Raw genomic sequence first — 22,148 nt, 5'->3', positions numbered from 1 at the left:
TCAAAGCACACAGTCCCTCCAAGGGGATGGTAGAAGGTTTACTCGCTTATTTTCCATATCCTGGATTGTGTCAAACAGAGTCATATTTCTTGTTTCAGGTAGGAGAAGAACAAGACCAGAAAAGATGGGACACAGTTCCTAGATGATCCAGGGTAAACTGAGTAGATACACCACTAGGGTCATCTAGAGGGGAGCCAGTGTTGCCGCAAACCAAGTTATCATCATATCTAATCCCACAGCTTTTGCCCTGAAGCATAAACGACAACATGTAATAATGCAGTAATAATATGCACATGAAACTTGTGATATTTTATTTTGACTTGATTATGGAAGGCAGAGGACTTCCCTGACATCTCAGCAGTAGAGAATCTGCATGCAGTGCAGGAGATGTGGGTTTGATTCCTGAATTGGGAAGATCCCCTGGAAAAGGAAATAGACCCACTTCTGTTTCCTTGCCTGGAGAGTCCCATGGACAGAGGAGCCTGGCATGCTACTAGACATGACTTAGTGACTAAACCATGGAAAACAATAAAACACAACTGTTAAATACATGGGTTTGGTGAAAACACTTGTTTTTTGAGATTTTGCTCTATGATTTTCTACCTGCCTTTCTCACAGTCAAAGTATACTAAGACTCACCGTCATCATTTTAAACAGAAAGTTACACAGTGCACCTATTCTAACAAATAGCCTTTAAAAAATTAATGAGAGAACACATTAAAGTACTGCTCAGCACAGTACAAGGCACCAAGTCAGCTTTTTCAATAAACTTTGGTTAAATAGCTGTTAGTATATTGCTGCTATTACCATTACAAATGATTGTTTTCCAGTTAACTGATCTTATTGTGTATATTCCTGCAATAAGCTGCAATTAGCTGGGAAAGTCCTACTTTGTATACTGGCAGAGCACCCACAAACTCATATACCTGAGCAGAGCGGGGATGAGTTCAACAAAGTGGACAGAAAGACTGGCAGCGGAAGCAGCAACACAGCAGATTCCCACACTTGCCAAAGTCACATGCAGGGTCTGTATTTCTGGAAACAGGAAGACCAAGGAGATTAAGAAATCTGAGCTGAATAATCAGCATCCACCAAATTCCATGAGGACAAAAGACACCTTATATGTTATTTGTATGTTTGAAGCACGTAGAAAATTGTACAGTGTCATGGAGCATGGTGGGTGCTAAGTCACTTAAGTCATGCCTGATTCTTTGCGGACCCTATGGACCATAGCCCACCAGGCTCCTTTGTCCATGGGATTCTCTAGGCAAGAATAGAGAATTCTCGCTACGCCCTCCTCTAGGGGATCTTCCTGACCCAGAGGTCGAACTTGCATTTCTTATGTCTCCTGCATTGGCAGGTGGGTTCTTTACTACTAGTGCCACCTGGGAACCAGGTGATCCCTAGGGATCATGGAGTGATTGATAAATGGAGAAATGTAGAATTACTGATGTAGATGGTAAAAAGTACATAAGATAATCTGGATTAATCACAGGAAATCTCTCTGCATATCAGATATGTGCCAGAGAAGGAGAAGAAAAAGTGAGTCTGGCAGAAATTTGCTTTTACTTATTCTGTCTGTTTGTGAGTGCTAAGTTGCTTCAGTCCTGTCCAACCCTTTGTGACCCTATGGACTGTAGCCCTCCAGGCTCCTCTATCCAAGGGATTCTCCAGGCAAGAATCCTGGAGTGGGTTGCCATTATTTGCAATATCCTTATTGTAGAAGGTAGGACTGTCATGCAGACAATTACTGAGTCTCAGGCTCAGCTCCAACCTTAAGAAACTTAAAATTACAGTGCAGAATTTAAAGTGACCAGACATCCTGGTTTTCCTTGGAATTAGAAGGTTTTAGCAATGTGGGGTTTTCACTGATAAAGTTAGGAAAGTCCCAGGTGAACCTAAATGACTCAGTGAGCCTAGTGCAGGTACAGCATTGCCATGGGTGAGTAGGGCACCAGAGAGCAATAGAAGGACAGGGCTGGTCTGTCATTGGACAGGCTGAAGAGAAGCCAGATTTCCATGAATGTTACACACGTGGAAGCAAGAATGGAAACTTATATACGGAGAAAAAAAGTCAGAATTTGGAACCCCCTGAAAATGTTTCAGAGGAAGTTTTACAGTAATTAATTAAAATATTAATATAAAATTAATATATCAATATATTATTAAATTATAGATTATATTATATAAATATATATTATATAAAAATTAATATAATTATAGCTTTCTAATATAGGAGAGAATTCAATGGTAAGGGAATAAACCTCCATCATTAATGAGGAACAGAGTACACCCATCTCTAATGGTGTGAAGCACATTCCTTCATAGGGAGATGGTGAAGCAGCGTGCCCACTAAGGTTCTCGTAATCACTGCATGTCATCATTCTATTAATGTACAAAGTAACCTAACAGGGAATGGACAAGGATTTTAAACTGCTTAAATACTATCCCTACTATTCACTGGTTCATTCCTTGAAAAGGGGGGACTTTCTTTCATTTCCTGGAAGACCTCTATAGTATGCACTAGCTCTAGTCATGGTGACTTAACCCCACAGTCTCATGTGGATACATCAGAGATGGGGAAGTAGACCAGTCCTCAAAGCTGGTAATTAAGAGTCCAAAGAGAGAGAGTGACCCTACTGTGTCCTCAAACTGGGGTATAATTGGAAGGCCTCACCTCTCTATGTTATTACCAGTGTGAATGGACAAAAGGCAAGTGAATAACAACTGTCCTAGAGGAAGTGTGAGGATGAAATGGTACCAGTTTACAGATATTTTAGGATATGATGAAGATAAATATATGTATCAGCTGCCCCTTACTGACCTTTGGCTCTACCCTCAACAACTTACTAGCAGAATTTCTCATCAGTTTGGCTTGTGGGAATACTTAGCCTTTAATTGGGATCTCTCTTTACTCCTGGCTTCAGATAAATGTGACCAATATAACCTCTGAAGGATGAGAAAAAGACACTTTCTTTCCCCAAAGTCCAGTCTTCTTTAATGTTGGGGCCACAAAGGTGTTGGGCAAAATGGTAAGTCCCACCAGGAACATGAACAGCATCTGGGTTGGTCAACAGCCCATATGATTCAGTGGTAAAAATGCAAGGCTTCAGGCTGAGACAGTGGAAGTTCCAAAGATAACCTGGAACAAGAAAATATTGCTCCCATAGAGCTGTAGATTCATAAAGATGCCAAATGAAGGTATTGTGCTTCCTAATCTGTAGTGAACAGAAGAGGAAAGACACAAACCATAGGATTTAGAGCCCAGCTTTAGAGCTGCAGTCTATGATTGTATTGACACAGGCAGTCAATGGTCAAGCCTAAAGGATAAAGACCCAGCCTGTATAATATGTCATTTTAAGATTTTAATTATAAAGCTACCATAAGTAATTATATGACAATAGTGAAAATGATACTCCTGTCATTCTTTTGTCTGAGTCACTTAGTATAGAGTTGGCAGTGAAACAAAAGCATAACTTGATCAAGTCACCTATTGGATGGTGTATAGAAGTTGGAAATAGAAGGGTAAAACTTAGAGAAGGATTTCTTTCTTAAGAGTTGTCAATATGCTTTGAGTCCTCCCTTTCCTTCACCAACCTCAGTACTATAAACAATCTCCTTTTTCGCAACTAGTGGTTGAAGCTGCAAAGATACTACTGTGTCCCCTTGACCTGGGAGCACAGTGTCTGGTATCTAGCACAATTTTAGGGAATTTAAGTTCATGTCTGATTTCTTAGGGCCAAGAGAACTATAAGAATTCAGGCAAACAAACATGCATCAACTGTATGATATGAAAGGGAATCAAAAGTTCCCACTGGGGATCTACAATTTACCCAGGAAAGATCTAAGGGAAAGAAATCCACTTTAAAGATCTGCTACACCCGGAGAGAGCTAGACTTAGACATTTCAACAGAAGAAACACCACAGATCACAGTAGTCCCAAGAATGTAAGTCCTTTCTTGACCATTATCTCTACCTTTCCCCCCCTCCCCCATTCTTATTGTCTAGAGTAAGGAAATCTCAAGCTGATTGTCTAGATTAAGAAACCCATGTCTATAGCCCAGTGGGTAGATAAAAGATTGAAAAAGCACAATGCAGTTAAATCCAGAAGTTTTCTGCTAGGGTATGCCTAGGAAGAGGTAAACTGTAGTTAATTTTTTTAAACTTGGTATTGGCTCTATATTGTCCTGTATGGTTTTTTTTTTTTTTTTAAGTAACACTTCAAAAATTCAGAATTAAATATAAAATGTTTCCGCAATCTCAAAGTAAGTACTTATATCCCAAGAGATAATGTACATGATTTTCTACAGAAGCTCTAGTGCTAACACTTCAAATTGGAAACAAAAATCCACCAACAGAAGCTTTTAATTTTAATTAGGTCCCATTTGTTTATTTTTGTTTTTATTTCCAGTATTCTGGGAGGTGGGTCACAGAAGATTCTGCTGTGATTTATGTTGGAGCATGTTTTGCCTATGTTGTCTTCTAGGAGTTTTAAGGAAACTATAAGCAAGGTGAAAAGACAGCCTTCAGAATGGGAGAAAATAATAGCAAATGAAGCAACTGACAAACAACTAATCTCAAAAATATACAAGCAACTCCTGCAGCTCAATTCCAGGAAAATAAACGACCCAATCAAAAAATGGGCCAAAGAACTAAACAGACATTTCTTCAAAGAAGACATACAGATGGCTAACAAACACGTGAAAAGATGCTCAACATCACTCATTATCAGAGAAATGCAAATCAAAACCACAATGAGGTACCATTTCACACCAGTCAGAATGGCTGTGATCCAAAAGTCTACAAGCAATAAATGCTGGAGAGGGTGTGGAAAAAAGGGAACCCTCTTACACTGTTGGTGGGAATGCAAACTAGTACAGCCACTATGGAGAAGAGTGTGGAGATTCCTTAAAAAACTGGAAATAGAACTGCCTTATGACCCAGCAATCCCGCTGCTGGGCATACACACCAAGGAAACCAGAATTGAAAGAGACACGTGTACCCCAATGTTCATCACAGCACTGTTTATAATAGCCAGGACATGGAAGCAACCTAGATGTCCATCAGCAGATGAATGGATAAGAAAGCAGTGGTACATATACACAATGGAGAATTACTCAGCCATTAAAAAAAAATACATTTGAATCAGTTCTAATGAGGTGGATGAAACTGGAGCCTATTATACAGAGTGAAGTAAGCCAGAAAGAAAAACACCAATACAGTATACTAACACATATATATGGAATTTAGAAAGATTGTAATGATAACCCTCTATGCGAGACAGCAAAAGAGACACAGATGTATAGAACAGTCTTTTGGACTCTGTGGGAGAGGGAGAGGGTGAAATGACTTGGGAGAATGGCATTGAAACATGTATAATATCATATAAGAAACGAATCGCCAGTCTAGGTTCAATGCAGGGTGAAGGATGCTTGGGGCTGGTGCACTGGGATGACCCGGAAGGATGGTGTGTGTGGGGGGGATGAGGGAGGGGGGTTCTGGATTGGGAACACGTGTACACCCATGGCGGATTCATGTTAATGTGTGGCAAAACCAATACAATATTGTAAAGTAAAATAATAATAATAATAATAAATAAATCTGTTCAAGGGTAAATAAAAAAGTCCACTAACATTGAAGTACATTAAAAAATTGTAATGTATTCATGTAATGGACACTAAAGCACTAGGAAAGAGAACAACTTACTGTTACAGGCAATAGAATGGGTGAATATTCATGAATAAGCATGAGGAGAGAGGGCCTGTCACAGAACCCTTTATCAATTTACACTACTGGATGGTCAAGATCAACAAATACTCAACTATAGTGAAGGAGATCACAATAGTTATTAATTTTTATTTTGCACAGGAGAAGGAAGTGAGGAAAGAGTCAGGCAGTGGTGGTGGTTGTTGCTGTATGGGGTAACTTGAGGGGAACCCCTGTGGAAACAGGATCTTTTTATCTCGATCTGCAGGCTGGTTACAGTTTTACATTTAGAAATATTGATTTGTTTATACTCGTGATCTCATCCCCCTTCATGGATCACAGCCTTGTTGTGGTGAAGGAACTTACATAACCCAATGAAGCTATGAGCCATGCCAGGCAGGGCCACCCACGATGGATGGGTCATAGTGAAGAGTTTTGACAATATATGGTCCTCTGGAAGAGGAAATAGCAAACCACTCCAGTATTCTTGCCACGAGAATACCATGAACAGTATGAAAAGGCAAAAAAGTTTGACACCAGAAGATGAGCCCCCCTGGTTGGAAGGTGTCCAATATGCTACCGGTGAAGAGTGAGTAAAGGGGAATTACTCATAGCTCCAGAAAGAATGAAGCAGCTGGGCCAAAGTGGAAACAACACTCAGGTGTTGATGTGTCTGGTGGTGAAAGTAAAGTCTGATGCTGAAAAGAACAATATTGCATGGGAGCCTGGAATGTTAGGTCAAAAGATCAAGGTAAATTGGATGTGGTCAAGCAGGAGACGGCAAGAGTGAAGATCGACATCTTAGTAATCAGTGAACTAAAATGGATGGGAATAGGTGAATTTAATTCAGATAACCATTATATCAACTACCGTGTGCAAGAATCCCTTAGAAGGAATGGAGTAGCCTTCAGAGTCAACAAGAGTCTGAAAAGCATACTTTGGTGCAATCTCAAAAATGATAGAATGATCTCGGTTCACTTCCAAGGAAAATCATTCAACATTATACTAATCCAAGTCTATGCCTTAACTTCTGATGCCAAAGAAGCTGAAGTTGACTGGTTCTATGAAGACCTACAACATCTTCTAGAGCTAACACCTAAAAGATGTCCTTTTCATCACTGGGGATTTGAATGCAAAAGTAGGAAGTAAAGAGACACCAGGAACAGGCAAGTTTGGCCTTGGAAAGAAAAGTTATGACCAACCTAGATAGCATATTCAAAAGCAGAGAGATTACTTTGCCGACTAAGGTCCGTCTAGTCAAGGCTATGGTTTTTCCAGTAGTCATGTATGGATGTGAGAGTTGGACTGTGAAGAAGGCTGAGCGCTGAAGAATTGATGCTTTTGAACTGTGGTGGTTGGAGAAGACTCTTGAGAGTCTCTTGGACTGCAAGTAGATCCAACCAGGCCATTCTGAAGGAGATCAACCCTGGGATTTCTTTGGAAGGAATGATGCTAAGGCTGAAACTCCAGTACTTTGGCCACCTCATGCAAAGAGTTGACTCATTGGAAAAGACTTTTTGGCTGGGAGGGATTGGGGGCAGGAGGAGAAGGGGACGACCGAGGATGAGATGGCTGGATGATATCACTGACTCGATGGACGCGAGTCTGAGCGAACTCCAGGAGTTGGTGATGGACAGGGAGGCCTGGCGTGCTACTATTCATGGGGTCGCAAAGAGTTGGACACGACTGAGCAACTGAACTGAACTGAACTGAACTTGGCCTTGGAGTACAAAATGAAGCAGAGCAAAGGCTAATAGAGTTTTGTCAATGGAACATGCTAGTCCTACTGAATACCATTTTGCAACAACCCAAGATATGAGTCTACACAGAGACATACCAGATGGTCAATAACAAAATCATATTGTTTATGTTCTTTGCAGCTGAAGATGGAGAAGCTCTATAAAGTCAGCAAAAATAAAACCTAGGACTGACTGCGCAAAAGTCAGACTTAAATCAAATAAAGTAGGGAAAATCAATAGGCATTTCAGGTATGACCTGAATCAAATCTCTTATGATTTTGCAATGGAGCTAACAAATAGGTGCAATGGATTAGGTCTGGTAAACAGAGTGCCCGAAGAACTATGAACAGAAGTTCATAACATTGTACAGGAGGAAGTGAATAAAAACCATTCCAAAGGGGAAAAAAAAGGCAAGAAGACAAAGTGATTGTCTTAGGAGGCATTACAATAGCTGAGAAAAGAAAAGTAAAAGGCAAGGAAGAACAGGAAAGGTATACCAAACTTAATGCAGAGTTACAGAGAATATCAAAGAGAGATAAAGACTTCTTAAGTAAACAATGCAAAGAAATAGAGGAGATCTCTTTAAGAAAACTGGAGATATCAAGGGAGCATTTCATGCAAGGATAGGCATTATAAAGGACAGAAACAATAAGGACCTGAAAGAATCAGAAGAGATTAAGAAGAAATCGCAAGAACACACAAAGGAACCATACAAAAAAGGTCTTAATGACCCAGATAACCACAATGGTGTGGTCTCTTATCTAGAGCCAAACACTCTGGAGTGTGAGGTCAAGTTGGCCCTATGAGGCATCACTATGAACAAAGCTAGTGGAGGTGATAGAATTCCAGCAAAGCTATTTCAAATCCTAAAAGATGATGCTGTTAAAGTGCTGCACTCAATATGTCAGCAAATTTGGAAAACACAGCAGTGGCCAAAGGACTGGAAAAGGTCAGTTTTCATTCCAATCCCAATGAAAAACAATACCAAAAATGTTCAAACTGCCACATAATTGTGCTCATTTCACATGCTAGTGAGGTTATGTTAAAAATCCTTCAAGCTAGGCTTTAGCAGCACATGAACCAAGAACTTACAGATGTACCACCTGGGTCTCAAAGAGGCAGAAATCAATTGCCAACATTTGGTTGATTATGGAGGAAGCAAGGGAGTTCCAGAAAAACATCTACCTCTCCTTCATTGATCACGCTAAAGCCTTTGACTGTGGGGATCACAACAAACTGTGGAAAATTCTTACAGAGATGAGAGTACCAGATCACTTTACCTGTCTCTTAAGAAACTTGTACACAGGTCAAGAAGCAACAGTTAGAACTGGACATGGAAAAATTGATTGGTTCCAAACTGGGAAAGGAGTACAACAAGGTTGTATATAGTCACCTTGCTTATTTAACTTATATGCAGAATACATTATGCTAATTGCAGTGCTGGATGAATCACAAACTGGAATCATGGTTGCCTGAAGAAATACTGACAACCTGATATGCAGATGATACCATTCTAATGGCAGAAAGTGAGGAGGAACTAAAGAGTCTTGACGAGGGTAAAGAGGAGAGTGAAAAGGCTGGCTTGAAACTCAACATGAAAAAACTAAGATTATGGCATCTGGTCCCATCACTTCATGGCAAGTAGAAAGAGAAAAATGGAAGCAGTGACAGATTTTCTTTTCTTGGGCTCCAAAATTACTGCAGATGGTGAAATCAAAAGATGTTTGCTCCCTGGAAGGAAAGCTATGACAAACCTATACAGCATATTAAAAAGCAGAGACATCATTTTGCCAACATTAGGTTTCTATGATCAAAGCTATGGTTTTTCCAGTGATGATATACGGATGTGACAGTTGGAATAAAAGGAAGCTGAACACTGAAAAACTGATGCTTTTCAATTGTGGTGCTGGAGAAGACTCTTGAGAGTCCATTGGACTTCAAGGAGATCAAATGAGACAGTTCTAAAGGAAATCAACCCTGAATATTTACTGGAAGGACCATTGCTGAAGCGCCAATACTTTGACCACATGATGTGGAGAGTCGACTCATTGGAAAAGACCCTAATTCTGGGAAAGACTGAAGGTAAAAGGAGAGGGGGATGACAGAGGATGAGATGGTTAGATAGCATCACTGACTCAATGGACATGAATTTTAGCAAACTCCAAGAGTTAGTGGAGGACAGAAGAGCCTGGAGTGCTGCAGTCCATGGGGTCACAAAGAGTTGGACACAATTTAGCAACTAAACAACAACAATTTGATCTCTTCATATTACAGTTTGCAAAGTTTTCTCCTATTTTGGTCAATATTGAAATCAGATTGATTATATTCTTTGCAGCCAAAGGTGGAGAAGCTCTATACAGTCAGCAAAAGCAAGACTGGGAGCTGACTGTGGCTCAGATCATGAACTGTTTATTGCCAAATTCAGACTTAAATTGAAGAAAATAGGAAAAACCACTAGACCATTCAGGTATGACCTACATCATACAGAAAAGAGCTATACAAAAAAGATCTTCATGACCCAGATATCCACGATGATGTGATCACTCACTCACCTTGAGCCAGACATTCTGCAATGTGAAGTCAAGTGGGCCTTAGAAAGCATCACTACAAAGAAAGCTAGTGGAGGTGGGAATTCCAGTTGAGCTATTTCAAATCCTAAAAGATGATGCTGTGAAAGTGCTGCACTCAATATGGCAGCAAATTTGGAAAACTCAGCAGTGGCCATAGTGGAAAAGGTCAGTTTTCATTCCAATCCCAAAGAAAGGCAATGAATGCCAAAGAATGCTCAAACTACTGCATGATTGCACTCATCTCACACACTAGTAAAGTAGTGCTCAAAATTCTCCAAGCCAGGCTTCAACAGTACATAAACTCTGAACTTCCAGATGTTCAATCTGGATTTAGAAAAGGCAGAGGAACCAGAGATCAAATTGCCAACATCTTCTGGATTATCGAACAAGCAAGAGTTCCAGAAAAACATCTATTTCTGCTTTATTGACTATGCCAAAGCCTTTGACTGTGTGGATCACAACAAACTGTGGAAAATTCTGAAAGAGATGGGAATACCAGACCACTTGACCTGCCTCCTGAGAAATCTGTACGCAGATCAGGAAACAACAGTTAGAACTGCACATGGAACAACAGACTGGTTCCAAATCGGGAGAGGAGTACGTCAAAGCTGTATATTGTCACCCTGCTTATTTAATTTATATGCAAGGTACCTCATGCTAAATGCTGGGCTGGATGAAGCACAAGCTGGAATCAAGTTTGCCAGGGGAAATATCAATGACTCACATATGCAGATGACACCACACTTATGGCAGAAAGTGAAGAACTAAAGAGCCTCATGATGAAAATGAAAGAGGAGAGTTAAAAAGTTGGCTTAGAACTCAACATTCAAAAAACTAAGATCATGGCATCCGGTCCCATCACTTCATGGCAAATAGACAGGAAAACAGTAGAAACAGTGAGAGACTTTATTTTGGGGGACTCCAAAGTCACTACAGATCGTGATTGAAGCCATGAAGTTAAAAGACACTTGCTCCCTGGAAGAAAATCTATGACCAATCTAGACAGAATATTTAAAAAGCAAAGATATCACTTTGCCAACAAAGATCCATCTAGTCAAAGCTATGGTTTTTCCAGGAGTCATGTATGGATGTGAGTTGAACTATGAAGAAAGCTGAGTGCTGAAGAATTGATGCTTTGAACTGTGGTGTTGGAGAAGACTTTTGAGAGTCCCTTGGACTGCAAGGAGATCAAACTAGTCAGTCCTAAAAGGAATCAGTCCTGAATATTCATTGGAAGGACTGATGCTGAAGCTGAAACTCCAATACTTTGGTCACCTAATGGGAAGAACTGACTCATTGGATAAGACCCTGATGCTGGGAAAAATTGAAGGCAGGAGAAGGGGACAATAGAGGATGAGATGGTTGGATGGCATCATCAACTCGATGGACATGATTTTGAGCAAGCTCCAGGAGCTTGGTGATTGACAGGGAAGCCTGGTGTGCTACAGTCCATGGGGTTGCAAAAAGTCGGGACACAACTGAGCAACTGAACTGAACTGATGTGCCAAAATCTGTGCTGTGATGGATTACAGATGGAGTACATTCATCTCTGGTGAAGAGACTGACAGCGTGATACAACTTAAATGTTCATCATATAATCAATTCCATGTGAGTCTTATTTGGTGTGTTTTCCTCATAGTTTACCTTTAAATACGCCCCCCTCTCTCACAACGTTATAATCTTTGACATAAATGGCTTCATGTCCCCACTCTTTAAATGTTGTCAGCCCATCTGAAGACACATTCAGGAGCAGAAGACACATTCTTTTACACAGGTTAGGTGTGCAGAACAAGTCAAAAACAGTAGTTTTAGTCTGTGCTGCCTCCACCTCCTCTTGCATCGTCACTCTCAAACCCTTCAATAACCACAAACTCATATCACTTGTCAGCATAGCGCCAGGTATTGTGAAAAGCACAGGTACCCAACAGGACGAGAAAGATGTGCTCCCTTTTTTTGTAGCGTAAGCATATTACACATGCAATCACCAATGTGAATGTGATATGAAGAAGGTGCAGGGAGTTAAGGCAGACCCCAGGAAATTAGACAGAAGCAATGATATTTTGAAAATGAGGCCGTAGAGCTGGGCAGGGATCCATGAGAGCACATAGGCTGTAGATTCAGATCAGAAAATGAGCTAAATCACAAAGTCCTTGTACAGTGCTCAAAGCTTCTTTTCATGATATAGCCATGAAAGATAAGGGAACTGAGCTTACATTCTCAACTAACTGCCCTTTTTAGAAAAGCAGCTTGTCTGTCTCAATAAGGAGAATGCAGGTGTCAGTTTATTTCTTCCTCCAACCCAGTAACCACTTTCCCTTTCCTGCTAACCTTCATGTTCAGGGTTTCTTCAGCATTCTTCATTTCATTTCTGTGTGCAACTTTCTTAAGTTTCATTAAGCCCTCATCTGGTTTATTTGTGACAATCAGCCACTGAGCAGATTCAACCAACAACCTGATGAAAGAAGGGCACACAAGTGCAGTCAGCTCTCCCTTGCTTATTTGTCACCTGATTATCGGCAACAGATACTTTTTGCTCGTCATCTATATCTAGAACTTCACTTGTTGGATTAGGAAAGAAATTATGTTCTGTTATACAAATACTAGGAAAATAGGAGAATGACTATTGTGGGCATTGCACCTGAAAGGTATAGCACATGCAGTCCCATACAGACTTGGGAGTCAAATTTCCTCTGTGCTTAATCAGCAGATTTTCCAAGAAGCTTATGAGGCTTAAGCTTGAGAGTCTTCCGCATGCATAATTACCTTCCAAAGTTTGTCTTAGGTTCTATCAAATTTGTCTTCACAGTATATATTTATAAAATATTCTTTTTTTAAAAAGCCCCCCAATTATGTAAGCTTAAAGCCCAACAACATGTGCAAGTACTCCAACCATGACCTGCTCTTAGTAACCTGTTGTTAGTAGCTAAGTACACAGATGAGTCACTTATTTAAATCAGTCTCAGTTTTCTCATCAATGTGGTGGAGAAAGCAATGCCACGATCCTTGTGGGCCTGAGACTAGAATGACATAACGGTTATGTCTGGCAGGGATTGCGCTTTCCTCTCGACACCCCACTCCAGTACTTTTGCCTGGCAAATCCCATGGACGGAGGAGCCTGGTAGGCTGCAGTCCATGGGGTCGCGAAGAGTTGGACACGACTGAGCGACTTCCCTTTCACTTTTCACTTTCATGCATTGGAGAAGGAAATGGCACCCCACACCAGTGTTCTTGCCTGGAGAATCCCAGGGACGGGGGAGCCTGGTGGGCTGCCGTCTATGGGGTCACACAGAGTCAGACATGACTGAAGTGACTTAGCAGCAGCAAACTCCTCTCAGTGTATTACATCTATAGTCATTTCTTTATGATTGATGAAATCTGATTCTCCCTAGACTGATTTTAAGAGCAATGATGAAGTTTACTACAAATAAATGTTAAAATTATCTAAGCGGGGGTGGGGCTGCGACGGGCGCACGAAGCGCGGGCGGCTGCGACCCGGCGCACGAAGCGCGGGCGGCTGCGACCCGGCGCACGAAGCGCGGGCGGCTGCGACCCGGCGCACGAAGCGCGGGCGGCTGCGACCCGGCGCACGAAGCGCGGGCGGCTGCGACCCGGCGCACGAAGCGCGGGCGGCTGCGACCCGGCGCACGAAGCGCGGGCGGCTGCGACCCGGCGCACGAAGCGCGGGCGGCTGCGACCCGGCGCACGAAGCGCGGGCGGCTGCGACCCGGCGCACGAAGCGCGGGCGGCTGCGACCCGGCGCACGAAGCGCGGGCGGCTGCGACCCGGCGCACGAAGCGCGGGCGGCTGCGACCCGGCGCACGAAGCGCGGGCGGCTGCGAAGAGTTACCCCACGTCCGAGGTCAGGGGCAGTGGCCGATGGTGCCAGGCTGCGACAGCACAGGAACGGCCGAGAGGACCTACCCAAGTCCAAGGTCAGGGGCAGCGGCCGAGAAGAGCTATCCCGCGTCCTAGGTCAGTGGCGGCCAGGAGGAGACACCTCGAGCACGAGTCCAGGGGCGGTGGCCCTGAGGAGCCACCCCACTCTGGAGGCCAGGGACGGCAGCCAGGAGGAGCCACGCTGTGCACAAAGCCAGGGGCAGCGGCTGGGAGGAGCAACCTGAGGAGCGGTGGGTGCTTGGGCACAGGAGGGCCTAGAGGAGCTATCCCACGTTGAAGGTCAGGAAGGGCAGCGGTAAGGAGATACCCCTCATCCAAGGTAAGGAGCAGCGGCTGTGCTTTGCTGGAGCAGCCGTGAAGAGATGCCCCAAGCCCAAGGTAAGAGAAACCCCAAATAAGATGGTAGGTGTTGCAAGAGGGCATCAGAGGGCAGACACACTGAAACCATACTCACAGAAAACTAGTCAATCTAATCACACTAGGACCACAGCCTTGTCTAACTCGATGAAACCAAGCCATGCCTGCGGGGCAACCCAAGACAGGCGGGGCAACCCAAGACAGGCGGGTCATGGTGGAGAGGTCTGACAGAATGTGGTCCACTGGAGAAGGGAATGGCAAACCACTTCAGTATTCTTACCTTGAGAACCCCATGAACAGTATGAAAAGGCAAAATGATAGGATACTGAAAGAGGAACTTGCCAGGTCAGTAGGTGTCCAATATGCTACTGGAGATCAGTGGAGAAATAACTCCAGAAAGAATGAAGGGATGGAGCCAAAGCAAAAACAATATCCAGCTGTGGATGTGACTGGTGATAGAAGCAAGGTCCAATGCTGTAAAGAGCAATATTGCATAGCAACCTGGAATGTAAGGTCCATGAATCAAGGCAAATTGGAAATAATTAAACAAGAGATGGCAAGGGTGCACGTCGACATTCTAGGAATCAGAGAACTAAAATGGACTGGAATGGGTGAATTTAACTCAGATGACCATTATATCTACTACTGTGGGCAGGAATCCTTCAGAAGAAATGGAGTAGCCATCATGGTCAACAAAAGAGTCTGAAATGCAGTACTTGGATGCAATCTCAAAAATGACAGAATGATCTCTGTTCGTCTCCAAGGCAAACCATTCACTGTCACAGTTATCCAAGTCTATGCCCCAACCAGTAATGCTGAAGAAGCTGAAGTTGAACGGTTTTATGAAGACCTACAAGACCTTTTAGAACTAACACTCAAAAAAGATGTCCTTTTCATTATAGGGGACTGGAATGCAAAAGTAGGAAGTCAAGAAACACCTGGAGTAACAGGCAAATTTGGCCTTGGAATGCGGGATGAAGCAGGGCAAAGACTAATAGGGTTTTGACAAGAAAATGCACTGGTCATAGCAAACACCCTCTTCCAACAACACAAGAGAAGACTCTACACATGGACATCACCAGATGGTCAACACCGAAATCAGACTGATTATATTTTTTGCAGCCAAAGATGGAGAAGCTCTATATAGTCAACAAAAACAAGACTGGGAGCTGACTGTGGCTCAGATCATGAACTCCTTATTACCAAATTCAGACTCAAATTGAAGAAAGTAGGGAAAACCGCTAGACCATTCAGGTATGACCTAAATCAAATCCCTTATGATTATACAGTGGAAATGAGAAATAGATTTAAGGGTCTAGATCTGATAGATAGAGTGCCTGATGAACTATGGAATGAGGTTCGTGACATTGTACAGGAGACAGGGTCCAGAACATCCCCATGGAAAAGAAATGCAAAAAAGCAAAATGACTGTCTGGGGAGGCCTTACAAATAGCTGTGGAAAGAAGAGAGGTGAAAAGCCAAGGAGAAAAGGAAAGGTATAAGCATCTGAATGCAGAGTTCCAAAGAATAGCAAGAAGAGATAAGAAAGCCTTCCTCCACGATCAATGCAAAGAAATAGAGGAAAACAACAGAATGGGAAAGACTAGAGATCTCTTTAAGAAAATTAGAGATACCAAGGGAACACTTCATGCAAAGATGGGCTCGATAAAGGACAGAAATGGTCTGGACCTAACAGAAGCAGAAGATATTAAGAAGAGGTGGCAAGAATACATGGAAGAACTGTACAAAAAAGATCTTCATGACCCAGATAGTCATGATGGTGTGATCACTCACCTAGAGCAAGACATCCTGGAATGTGAAGTCAAGTGGGCCTTAGAAAGCATCACCATGAACAAAGCTAGTGGAGGTGATGGAATTCCCTTGAGCTGTTTCAAATCCTGAAAGATGATGCTGTGAAAGGGCTGCACTCAATATGCCAGCAAATGTGGAAAACTCAGCAGTGGCCACAGGACTGGAATAGGTCAGTTTTCATTCCAATCCCAAAGAAAGGCAATGCCAAAGAATGCTAAAACTACCCCACAATTGCACTCATCTCACACGCTAGTAAAGTAATGCTCAAAATTCTCCAAGACAGGCTTCAGCAATACGTGAACCGTGAACTTCATGATATTCAAGCTGGTTTTAGAAAAGGCAGAGGAACCAGAGATCAAATTGCCAACATCTGCTGGATCATGGAAAAAGCAAGAGAGTTCCAGAAAAACATCTACTTCTGCTTTCTTGACTATGCCAAAGCCTTTGACTGTGTGGATCACAATAAACTGTGGAAAATTCTGAAAGAGATGGGAATACCAGAGCACCTGACCTGCCTCTTGAGAAACCTGTATGCAGGTCAGGAAGCAAGAGTTAGAACTGGACATGGAACAACAGACTGGTTTCAAATAGGAAAAGGAGTACGTCAAGGCAGTACATTGTCACCCTGCTTATTTAACTTATATGCATAGTACATCATGAGAAACACTGGACTGGAAGAAACACAAGCCAGAATCAAGATTGCCAGGAGAAATATCAGTAACCTCAGATATGCAGATGACACCATCCTTATGGCAGAAAGTGAAGAGGAACTAAAAAGCCTCTTGATGAAAGTGAAAGAGGAGAGTGAAAAAGTTGGCTTAAAGCTCAACATTCAGAAAATGAAGATCATGGCATCTGGTTCCATCACTTCATGGGAAATAGATGGGGAAACAGTGGAAACAGTGTCAGACTTTATTTTGGGGAGCTCCAAAATCACTGCAGATGGTGACTGCAGCCATGAAATTAAAAGATGCTTACTCCTTGGAAGAAAAGTTATGACCAACCTAGATAGCATATTCAAAAGCAGAGACATTACTTTGCCAACTAAGGTCCGTCTAGTCAAGGCTATGGTTTTTCCAGTAGTCATGTATGGATGTGAGAGTTGGACTGTGAAGAAGGCTGAGCGCTGAAGAATTGATGCTTTTGAACTGTGGTGGTTGGAGAAGACTCTTGAGAGTCCCTTGGACTGCAAGGAGATCCAACCAGGCCATTCTGAAGGAGATCAGCCCTGGGATTTCTTTGGAAGGACTGATGCTAAAGCTGAAACTTCAATACTTTGGCCACCTTATGCAAAGAGTTGACTCATTGGCAAAGACTTTGATGCTGGGAGGGATTGGGGTCAGGAGAAGAAGGGGACAACAGAGGATGAGATGGCTGGATGGCATCACGGACTCAATGGACATGAGTTTGAGTGAACTCCGGGAGTTGGTGATGGACAGGGAAGCCTGGGGTGCTGCAATTCATGGGGTCGCAAAGAGTCAGACACAACTGAGTGACTGAACTGAACTGAACTGAACTGAACTAAATATTACCATAAACATCCATTTTACAAGTATGTGTATCTAGCAAAGTAGAGAGTCTCTAGAATGTCTAGAACATATGGAGCTAAAATATACTTGAGTTTCTAAATTACAGCTGAAAAAAAAATGTGAATTGCTCAGTCATGTCTGACTCTTTGCGACCCCATGGACTGTATAGACTACTAGGCTCCTCTGTCTATGGAATTCTCCAGGCAAGAATACTGGAGTGGGTTGCCATTCCCTTCTCCAGAGGATCTCCTGGACTAGGGATTGAACCCAGGTTTCCTGCATTGCAGACAGATTCTTCACTGTCTGAGCCACCAGGGAAGTCCTGAACCACTGCAAAGTATCATGAAACAATGCATTAAAGTTGTTAAAGCTTTATGTAAAGTCACTCAATTGAATCTGGATTTTCAGTTCTCAAGCAACATGTTTTCCTAGAACAATATGAGCTCCATAAGCCAAACAGAAGAAATTACATAAGTTTTTCAGGGGAAAGATTAATGTAAGATGGTGAATCAAGGGGAAAAGAATGTGAAAGACAAATGAGGAAAAGGGAATTCGCTTTTCCTTGGGCATCAGGAAAAGAGGAATTTAGTGTATATGACTTGGACTACATAGGATGTGCTAATATATACACCCAGTAATAGAAACTAATGTACAAATTTTGGGATTTGGAATTCCTCTGCAAGATTTGAAATAGAATTCTTTAAAAACTCAAATAGTCCACCAAAAAAACTGGAAAATGTAAAAACATAGGAACAAAAATAACACCAAATAATCATTTTAGTAATCATTATTATCATCAAGATTGAAGGCAGGAGAAGGGAACAGAGGACGAGATGGTTGGATGACATCACTGACTCAATGGACGTGAGTTTGAGCAAACTCTGGTAGGTAGTCAAGGACAGGGAATCCTGGTGTGCTGCAGTCCATGGGGCTGCAGAGTCAACCCCGTGAACTGAACAACTGAACAGCAACAACAATATAATCATCAAGAAAATTATGTAGAAAAAATTAAAGTGATAGACTGAAACGAATCATAACAATAATCACATCAAACAAATTGCTAATGACCTAAACCATCTATCACATGAAGGAGATTATCAAAGGGTTAAAAAAAGACCTAATTTTTAAGTACAATAGTACTTAAAATATTGTGGGTTGAAAGTAAATTGACAGTAAAAAAAAATTTAGTTCAAATAGTAATTATAAGATGCCTCGTGTCTTTACATTATCATCAAATAAAAGAGATTTCAAAACAAAATACATTTAGAGAAATAATAATTCTGAAAAGGTCAAATGTATATGAATTCAACAAAAGCTTGAAATACATGAAATAAAACTGACAGAATTAGATACAGAGTTCATATTCTGCAATCATTACTTTATAACTCTTTGTTCGCCTTATTCTTCTGATACTTTAAATCTACTTTCTGCCTCCACTAATTTACCTAGTCTTAACCAGTTCTTGTTAAAAAGCAGAGATATTACTTTGCCGACAAAGGTTCATCTAACCAAGGCTATGGTTTTTCCAGTAGTCATGTATGGATGTGAGAGTTGGACTGTGAAGAAAGCTGAGTGCTGAAAAATTGATGCTTTTGAACTGTGGTGTTGGAGAAGACTCTTGAGAGTCCCTTGAACTGCAAGGAGATCCAACCAGTCCGTCCTAAAGGAAATCAGTCCTGGGTGTTCATTGGAAGGACTGATGCTAAAGCTGAATCTCCAGTACTTTGGCCACCTCATGCAAAGAGTTGACTCATTGGAAAAGACCCTTATGCTGGGAGGGATTGGGGGCAGGAGGAGAAGGGGACGACCGAGGATGAGATGGCTGGATGGCATCACCGACTCGATGGACATGAGTCTGAGTGAACTCCGGGAGTTGGTGATGGACAGGGAGGCCTGGCGTGCTGCGATTCATGGGGTTGCAAAGAGTCGGACACGACTGAACGACTGAACTGAACTGAACTAGTTCTTGTGAATTCTGTTTCACAATGATAGGAAGAGCTGACATTGAAGGATCAAAAAGCAATGTCACTGTGAACACTTGGCCGCCGCAAGCCAATTATCCCTGCGGTAAATTTTTGAACACCTCCTGCTTAAAACCCCAAAGGTCAGAAAGATCATTCTTTTGTAAGTGGGTGCATACTTTTGTCCTTCTGTGCCTGGTTTATTTCATTCAGCATATTTTTTTCATAGTTTATTTATGTTGTACCAAGTACCAGAATATCATTCTATTTTCCATTTCTACAGAAAACAATGTTGGAATTTTGATAGGGATTTCATTGAAACTTGATTGCATTAAGTAGATTGACTTGTTGCCAACATTAAGCCTTCCTATATCATTAACACAGGATTCCTTTCCATTTATTTATGGCTTTTCTATTTCTTTCAGCAAGGCTTTATAGTTTACAGTATACAAATGTTTTACCTCTTAGATTAATTTTATTGATAGGTAGTTTATTCTTTTAGAAGATATTGTAAGTGTAATAACTTGCTCAATTTCATTTTCTGCTTGTTAATTGTGGTTATATAATACAGTACACTGTATTGGTGTTTTTCTTTCTCACTTAAATGTCTACAAGCAATAAATGCTGGAGAGGGTGTGGAAAAAAGGGAACCCTCCTACCCTGTTGGTGGGAATGCAAACTAGTACAGCCACTATGGAGAACAGTGTGGAGATTCCTTAAAAAACTGGAAATAGAACTGCCTTATGACCCAGCAATCCCACTAGTGGGCATACACACTGAGGAAACCAGAATTGAAAGAGACATGTACCCCAATGTTCACTGCAGCACTGTTTATCATAGCCAGGACATGGAAGTAACCTAGATGTCCATCAGCAGATGAATGGATAAGAAAGCTGTTGTATATAGACACAATGGAGTATTACTCAGCCATTAAGAATACCTTTGAATCAGTTCTAATGAGGTGGATGAAACTGGAGCCATTTATACAGAGTGAAGTAAGCCAGAAAGAAAAACACCAATACAGCATACTAACGCATATAGATGGAATTTAGAAAGATGGTAACGATAACCCTGTATGTGAGACAGCAAAAGAGACACAGATGTATAGAACAGTATTTTGGACTCTGTGGGAGAGGGAGAGGTGGGATGACTTGGGAGAATGGCATTGAAACATGTGTAATATTGTATATGAAACGAATCACCAGTCCAGGTTTGATGCATGATACTGGATGCTTGGGGCTGGTGCACTGGGATGACCCGGAAGGGTGGTATGGGGGGGGGGGGGGGGGAGGGGGGTTCAGGATGGGGAACACGTGTATACCTGTGGCGGATTCATGTTGATGTATGGCAGAACCAATTCAGTATTGTGAAGTAATTAACCTCCAATTAAAATAAATAAATTTATATTTAAAAAAATAAATAAAGACATACATAGGCTCAAAGTGATGGGACAGGAAAGGATACTCTATGCAGAGTACAATTAAATGAGAATTTTTTTGTCTGATACTTACATCAGACAATATAGACTCCAACCAAAAATGGTAAGAAGACACAAAAAGGTGCATTCAGTTCAGTTCAGTTCAGTCTCTCAGTCGTGTCTGACTCTTTGCGACCCCATGAATCGCAGCACGTCAGGCCTCCCTGTCCATCACCACCTCCCAGAGTTCACTCAGACTCACGTCCATCGAGTCAGTGATGCCATCCAGCCATCTCATCCTCTGTCGTCCCCTTCTCCTCCTGACCCCAATCCCTCCCAGCATCAAAGTCTTTGCCAATGAGTCAACTCTTTGCATGAGGTGGCCAAAGTATTGGAGTTTCAGCTTTAGCATCATTCATTCCAAAGAAATCCCAGGGCTGATCTCCTTTAGAATGGACTAGTTGGATCTCCTTGCAGTCCAAGGGACTCTCAAGAGTCTTCTCCAACCACCACAGTTCAAAAGCATCAATTCTTCGGTGCTCAGCTTTCTTCACAGTCCAGCTCTCACATCCATACATGACCATTGGAAAAACCATAGCCTTGACTAGATGGACCTTAGTCGGCAAAGTACTGTCTCTGCTTTTGAATATGCTATCTAGGTTGGTCATAACTTTTCTTCCAAGGAGTAAGCATCTTTTAATTTCATGGCTGCAGTCACCATCTGCAGTGATTTTGGAGCTCCCCAAAATAAAGTCTGACACTGTTTCCACTGTTTCCCCATCTATTTCCCATGAAGTGATGCATTACATAATGATAAAGGAACCATTTATCAAGATGATATATCAGTAATAAATAATTATGCACCTAACACCAGAGCACCTCAGTATATTAAGCAAATACTAACATACGTGAAAGGAGAAATAGACAGCAATACAATAATATTGGTGGACCTCATTACTTTGTTTTCAACAATGTTTAGCCAGATTAAGAAAGTTAGAGAGAAGACTCAAATAAAAAATTGAAAATGAAAGAGGAGACACAGGGTTATAAGGTACTACTCAAGTATTTCTGTGTTTTAATAAAATAAATAAAACCTTTAATAAAATAAAATGAAACCTTTAATAAAAAAAGGTTAACCTATAAGAAATGAATAAGTTCCT

At 41.7% G+C, this 22,148-nt stretch overlaps 1 pseudogene; it reads right to left on the bottom strand.

Annotated features, from left to right (window-relative positions):
* LOC128068609 (solute carrier family 22 member 10-like) overlaps nucleotides 1-22,148 on the bottom strand; it is a 39,403-nt pseudogene continuing 17,255 nt past the window's right edge.

Source organism: Budorcas taxicolor, chromosome 25 (genome assembly GCF_023091745.1).
Source record: "Budorcas taxicolor isolate Tak-1 chromosome 25, Takin1.1, whole genome shotgun sequence".
NCBI lineage: Eukaryota > Metazoa > Chordata > Mammalia > Artiodactyla > Bovidae > Budorcas > Budorcas taxicolor.
Note: the sequence above shows the minus strand (reverse complement) of the source record. Positions and strands in the feature narration are given on the sequence as shown.